Raw genomic sequence first — 7878 nt, forward strand, 5'->3', positions numbered from 1 at the left:
ATACTCAGGGTTTGATTCCCACTCCTTTCTGTATTTTTGAGAATACAATTTAGACTGTGCCATGATGTTCAGCTTGTCACAGAGAGGCACACACACAGTGGACGAGGTAATTGAGTGACTGAGGCTGTGTGAGGCAAAGCAAAGCAAAGGCAGTTATTTATTATAGTGTGAAAGTGAGTGAAGAAACATTTACATTCAACATTTAAATCCCGCTCAAAACCAGGACGGCTTGGCAGTTGGCGCATGCGCAATTCATTTGCAGTCTCGACGCGGGGGAGTGTGGTTGTCTCCTCTCTGCTCTGACTGCAGCAGCAGCTCTGCTGCGGCCAGGCAACTGTCAGTCTGAGCGCCTGTGAGTACTAGGGAGGCGGGGCTCACGGCAGCACCCGCGGCTCGTTAACTGCAGAACAATGTGAGTCTCCAAACATGGCCGTATCTACCATTGAGGTCACCGAGGTCCGGACCTCGGTAATATTTTCCCGAGCTGTGTATAACAAAACTTGTGAAATAAAATTGCACTAACCGGCATTCTTTGTAGTACTTCCATTTACTTACCATGGGGGCGCTGCATAACGACGTAGCCTCTGTTAAAGCAAACAGAAGAAGACGACATGTATCAACCGTATCAACAAACCTCCGCAGCCCTGTACCGGAGCAGCGGAGGAGTGATGAGGTATCTTAAGATCTGAGTCCAGCGGGCTGCTTGTGTTTCTGCTCATCAGGACATCTTATGACCAGCAGATCCTGTGTGAACGCTCTACGTTAGTCAGTGGACGTCCGACAACATGCACACTAACTTATATTGCAGCTATAAGCTATACTTTGGTTTAAATTGCGTGAATAAACTAGCTAGAGAGCTAAAGTTAATTACGTTCATCCAATGTCAGAAGGATGACCTTTTAACAAACGTTGTAATGCTTTTCTTTCATTTCAATTTGAGTAAAACATTGAAGATATAACATTGTATTGTTTTCTTTTTACACTGACTCAGATATAATGAAAATACTGTCAGTCGAAGCTCAGCTTTGGTAAGGAAGAGACAGGACAGGCAGAGAGAAAGAGAGAGAGAAAGTGATGGAAGTCAGGGAGGAACTGGAATCACACAAAAATAATGTAGGCTCAATAAGCCCATCTATTTATCTATCTATGTATCTATAACAATAGTCTTCATTTACAATAGGCATACTTTTAAAACATACATAACTGTCATAATAACATACAATTGTATAAAACACAATTTCCTTACATCTTTGTTCTCTTTTGAGAATCAAACAAAACAGATTTAAATTTAAAAAAGAATGCAAACAAACGAGTGAAATGAACTAAATAGCTGAATTGCTTTTAATTCACTGGCAGAAGCGACAAGTGAGGAGGAGCAAAAAGTGAACAACGAGGGAGAGATTGAACAAAGAGAAAGAGTAGAGGACAGAGAGAGTAATGAACAGGAAGAAGACAGAGAGAATAAAGAAGATGGAAGAGAGGCTGCAGGTTATGGAAAGGAGAGAGACATGGAAAATGAATGTTGACAATGTGTTGTGATCATTTTAGCCTCTTCTGCATGTCCAGATCATTAATAGTAACAATCAACTGATTCTTATGTATTACACTTTAAAAATAATTTATGCTGACATTGTCAGCCCACTGACATGGGTTGAAATCAATATATTATCCAATTTGTGACCCCACACAGGACTTAAAAAGCACCTAACTAGATCGTAAAAATCTCGGGGGGTAACCCCCGAACCCCCCTAGCATGTTTGGACCTCGGTATTTAGGAAATCCTGGATACGGCCCTGTCTCCAAACACCAGAAAAGTCGCTAATAACTAGGGATGCTCCGATCGATCGGTCACCGATCGATATCGGCCGATACTCACTCTCTACCGATCGATCGGTGCTCTCTAAACATGCCGATCGCGACAGCCGATCGCATGACGTAAAATACATGACACTTTTCTCTGTGTGCGGCAAAACAAGCTCGCCAAAATGGCTTCACCGGTCTGGCATTATTTTAAGGTGTCCGAAAAAGACAGTAAAATAGCGGTATGCAACGTGTGTGAAGCAGAAATCCTGCAGCTCCGCCCGCCGGACAGGTAAGCGCAGCGAAACACACACACAGGGAGAACCAGACCGCAGTTCATTTCCTCATATTCCAAACGAGAAATTACGGTAGCAAATCACCCGGTTCTTTACGACCAGAACTATTAACGGGATACAAACCGGAGGAACCAGGCATGGAGGGAGGTGGCAGAGACAGTGGGTGAAACTGGTAAGTTTTCGTCCGGTTTGGGGAGTTTATATATATAGCCTAGCCTATATATATTGCTCGCATAAAATCCCCGGGGTTTTTTGCTTTGTATGTCGTGGGCGGGAGATTCATGTGATTGGTTATTGGTCGCGTTGCTCGCAAAAAATCCCCAAGCTTTCAGACACGCCCAGCTCCAAGATTTCCAATATTTTTTGAAAAGCTGCTGTGTGGACGTACCGTAAGAGTTAGACCTAACACCAGGGGCGTTGCCTGGACCTGGAAACATTCGGGGCTTAGCCCACAGTGGCGGCGCTACAGTCAAATGTTCTACTGCAAGACTCCCCACACGCACATACACAATTGCGCCATCTGGTGTCACAAACGTGTGCCTGCATTAGCTTTGTTACAGCAATGGATTGTGGGAGATTCTCAGAGCACGTGAGGATCTCTTGAGGGTAAGGTGCCTGTATTATCTCGGTGGACAAAATGTATGTTTTTATTTTATAAGGACAATAACGTACTGTTGTGTTTGTTTAGTTTAATGTTAATTGTTTAATGCTCACAGTCACAGCAACATGCTTTTAGTGTGATTGGCTATTTGTTTTATATGATTTATCAACGTGATCATCAATAACTAATCTGAGCACCAGAACCCAGCTCAGAGTCCTTTTATGCTGTCCATTGAAATGCAGGTATGGGAGTTTTGTACACCAGTTTATTTATGTTTAATGTTTCACATTGCTCCACATGATGCCTTGACTACAAAGTCTTCCATGTTTCTACGCTTCTTCCTCTGCGTCACAGTTTCGGGAATATCAAGATCATTGCACAGGGCCTTGGTCTTGTCATAGACCTCATGTGCTTTCTCGTTACTTCGGTAACTTTTCAGTGTGTTCTCAACTGCTGTTTTGTAATCTACTGCCTACACCAAGTCAATTGTTTCTTTCTGCAGGTATTCAAGCAGGCCCTGAGTGGTTGAGAGCAGTGTCTGGAACATGACAGCATGTAGATGGTACTGCATTTTCAAAGCTTGCTTTCCAGTCCCTTTGGTAGAGGGGCTAAAGGCTCCCTAAAGTCTTGATCAAAGCAGGGAGGTTTTTGACATGCCCAGCGAACAAGTTGTTTGTCCCCTACCTCTTGCTGTTTCTGAAATGTTTGCAATCTCTGATGGTGGACAAGAGATGTGGAGAAGAAAGAGTAGAGACACTCCAGGAGATCAACGCAGGTATGTGAGTTTTCTACACCAGTTTGTATAAGTTTAATGTTTCACATTGCTTGTGAAAAATATACTACCACTATACGATCACTGATGTTTTGTTTTGTTGTTATTTTGTAAAAGAGATAGCATGAGAGGATCTCTTAAGCAATGCAGCTCACGTGTCCTTTTTATAAGCTGTCCATTGAAATGCAGGAAAGTAATCACCAGCTCTGAATGATCTGTTGCCGAGGGGACACTACACCGGAGTTACATAAGCAGAGATAAAGTGCTCTTTTGGGGGGAACTCACCTCCTCTGGGGGGGGCCGGGCCATGCTCCCCCAGGAAGACTTTTTTTAAATACTGAAGTCAAAAGCATCAATCTTGTGCACTTTGAGAGCAACATTAAGAGATATGGATACATCTCTCAACACCCATATGTCAAAAAGAAATCAAAGAATCAGAAACGGGTTTATTATTTAAACACACTTCATTTTCCAATTAAATCATAAACTATGTCAAATTATTAGAAGTTGTTAGTAATCAGATTAAACAGAAAACAGGGATGGAAGGAGGAAATAATAATCCCTCATCTCTTGCTGCTTCCCTCATCACTTGCTGTTTGCGGTTGAAATGATCTCTTTTGCTGGCCAAACATGCTGGATGGAAAGCAGTGGTGTCTCACTTGCCTTGGCCCTGTATCTGCAGTCCCTAAATCAGTCATGTTACTCATTGACTCTTGTCTGTTCTGGTGTTCCTGTTCATTGTTGTCTCCATTGTTGTTCTTGTCTGTTGTATCTCCTTCTTGTGTGTCCCTTTCTCCTGTTCTCCTTTCTTCATCCTCTACTCTGTTTGGCTCATCTGTGATGACTGTGTAGGTAAACACAAACAAGTATGTAAGTCAATCAGTTTCCAGCTCTGTCAAATAAATGAATTTCAAGATACACACATGTGTCTTCATTCAAATGAGTGTCACCACACTGTCACACAATGTAATACTAACCAATTGAAAATAGTTACATTTACATTGGAAACCTCTTGTAGATATCACTATTAAGAGTAGTTATCTGCCAATAGGACAGAATCATTCCTATACAAATGCAGTTTGAGTAATTCACTTAATATATTTACTTAAAACTTTAATATAGTCATTTTCACTTAATACTCTAATATAGTCATCTTTCTGCATTCAACACTAAGGAAAGCTGTACAATTTGACATGATCATGAGGAAAAAAGGCCTCCGACAATGCAGATCATTTTTTGATCATATCAATTTTAAGATGCGGGTCAAGGCTTCATATTTGGGAGCATAGTGTCCCTTGCCCCCTTTCAGGAGCCCCACTGGATTGGCTTTGATCTGAAATATTTGTATAAAAAGCTTGTTAGCTGGCTATCCATCTCATAATGTTCACATAGAAACTAGCTGTCAATAGGAATATCAATCAGAAGAATTATATTTTCATGCAAAAATCTGTCTCAAAAAGAGGTGTTGTTATGGCAACGTCAGTGGCCAGACAGCCACATTTACTGCTGCAAATACGTTCAAACATGCTGTCGACACGTAAAGCAGTGGCAACTATGCCACCATTTCAGCTGACTTTTCCTCAGAAATACTGTCACATAACATCCATATATTTCAGTGCTAGGTTGATGCTTAGCTAAACTAACTATGAAACACTTTAACTGACAGGACTCCGGAATCAGGATCAACTGTGTACTGTAAGGTAGCTTCTAGCTTCATGTCGAACACAGACAGTAAGTCAACATTTCCCAGAGAGCTTTCTTTGAAATCACCAGGTAACGCTAAAAAACACAACATTTAGATTGTATGACAAAGTGTTTATTTAATATATCTGGCTAGCTATAGCTACTTGCTAACGGTTTAGCTTACCCGCGCGATTCAAAGTAACGTCAACGTAGCTATAATTTATGCTTTGCTTACATGTTCGCATAACTTGTAAGTTTACTGACAGGTAAATACCTTGTTCACCTGGCTCAGGTGGTGGCTCTGGGGTTGTTGTGTGAGCCACCACCTGAGAATTGCCGTCTTTTTTATTAAAGAAATGTCTAATGTCCATCTTCAGAATCTCCGCGTCCGGGGCTGACAGTTTAAAGTTTAAACATTGTCACAGAGGAGAGGTACGTACCTGTCAGCCAATAAAACACGTTTATGTCCATGCAACTCTCTGATTGGTCTGGTGGCGTCGTCTTGCCTCTGTGTTGCATTCAATGAACATGGGAAATTACTATCCTGCCGTCTGTCCTATAGGTAAAGTAGGTTAATGTATTATATTATTGAGGGAGAAGTAGTCCGGGGCTAAAGAAAAAACATCCGGGGCTCCCAGGCGACGCCCATGCCTAACACACTTAGCTATTTTATCTACCTCTGGAACAAGCTAAACTAGTTATTATAAATATATTTATTCTTCATTGTCGGGTCACTCATTACTGGATCAGTGAGCTGCATGAGATACTGACAGGCTGTCAGGAGAGGGAGAGATGTGGGAGAGAGAAAGGGAGAGAGGAAAAGAGAGCGCTTCCGCTCATTTCTCCCGTGTTATTATCCAAAGTGAATGTAAACTTGAATAATGTACATCATTTGAATGTAATAATTAAGTTGATTGTTGTTTGTGGAAGCTCCAGTGAATGAGCCCCATTAACTGAGTTTTAAAAATCACTTCAAATGGAAGATTTAAAGTGATGTTTAAATCTTCCATTTAGGCCCCGCCCACTCGATCGGATCGGCGATCGGTATCGGCCGATACTGATTCCGGCGATCGGCGATCGGCGATCGGCCCCGAAATTGGCGATCGGAGCATCCCTACTAATAACACCATTATAAATCGCTAGATTAGTCGTTAGTCGCTTTTGACACAAATAAGTCGGCGGAGGGTTTGGAAATCCGCCAAATTTAACGAGAAAATCGCCAAGTTGGCAACACTGGCTCTGCTCTCCGTCAGCTCTAAACCCCTGTCGGACGAGACATATACCACGTGATGACACGTTAGGCTCGTGTTGTGTTCAAGGACCGTGACCTTAGCCAGAAAAACAGGCACTCACTTGTTTAATTATTTTGCGGTCTAGATTTCTTTATTTTTTTTATTTTTTGCGTGTGTTACCTCGAGGGCCGTATCAAATTGTCTCGCGGGCCGTATATTATAAGGAATCATTCTGTACATTTGCATTGTTATGCGGATGATACTCAACTATATTTATCAATCAAACCTGATGAAATTAATCATCTAAATAAAATTCAAGACTGCCTCAAGGACTTAAAAACGTGGATGACCTTAAACTTTTTGATGTTAAACACGACCAAAACTGAAGTTATTGTACTTGGCCCGAAGAATCTATGAAACAAATTATCTAAAGATATATTAACTATGGATGGCATTCATTTTGGCCTCCAGTGAGACTGTAAGGAATCTTGGTGTTATATCGTTATATCGTTTAATTTGGCATATTACTCTCAATGAATATAAGAAAGCACTGCGTAAAGCGAGAGCAGCCTACTACTCTTCATTAATAGAAGAGAATAAGAATAATGCAAGATTTCTTTTCAGCACTGTAGCCAGGCTGACAGAAAGCCACAGCTCGATTGAGCCTTCTATTCCCATAGCACTCAGTAGTAATGATTTTATGTGCTTTTTTAACGATAAAATGGTTACTCTTAGAAACAAAATTAATGACCTCTTGCCTTTGACCAGTATAGTGTTATCAACAGCTCCCGGAAACGTAAGTTCTAATATTACACTAGATAGTAAACTAGAATGCTTTTCAGCCATAAACCTTGAACAATTAAATTCAATGATTATCTCTTCTAAACCATCAACGTGTATGTTAGACCCAATTCCAACTAAGCTGTTGAAGGAAGTTTTTCCATTAATTAGCACTTATTTATTAAATATTATGAATATGTCTTTATTATTAGGCTATGTTCCACAATCATTCAAAGTAGCAGTGATAAAACCGCTTCTTAAAAAGCACAACCTCGATCCAGAGGTTTTAGCCAATTATAGACCTATTTCCAATCTTCCGTTCCTCTCAAAAATTCTTGAGAAAGCGGTCGCAAAACAGTTGTGGGATTACTTTAAAAACAATGATTTATTTGAAGATTTTCAGTCTGGCTTTAGAACACATCATAGCACAGAGACAGCTCTGGTTAAAGTCACAAATGACATTCTAATAGCCTCTGACAAGGGACGTGTCTCTATTCTTGTTTTGCTCGATCTCAGTGCTGCATTTGATACTATCGACCATGATATCTTATTGCAAAGACTAGAGCACTTAGTTGGCATACAGGGAACTGCTTTAGACTGGTTTAGGTCCTATCTATCTGAACGCTCTCAGTTTGTACGTGTCAATGATGAATCTTCCACGCAAACCAAAGTTAGCCATGGAGTGCCACAGGGCTCAGTGCTCGGACCTATTTT

Source organism: Gymnodraco acuticeps, unplaced genomic scaffold, assembly GCF_902827175.1.
Source record: "Gymnodraco acuticeps unplaced genomic scaffold, fGymAcu1.1, whole genome shotgun sequence".
In the NCBI taxonomy this organism is placed as follows: Eukaryota; Metazoa; Chordata; class Actinopteri; order Perciformes; family Bathydraconidae; genus Gymnodraco; species Gymnodraco acuticeps.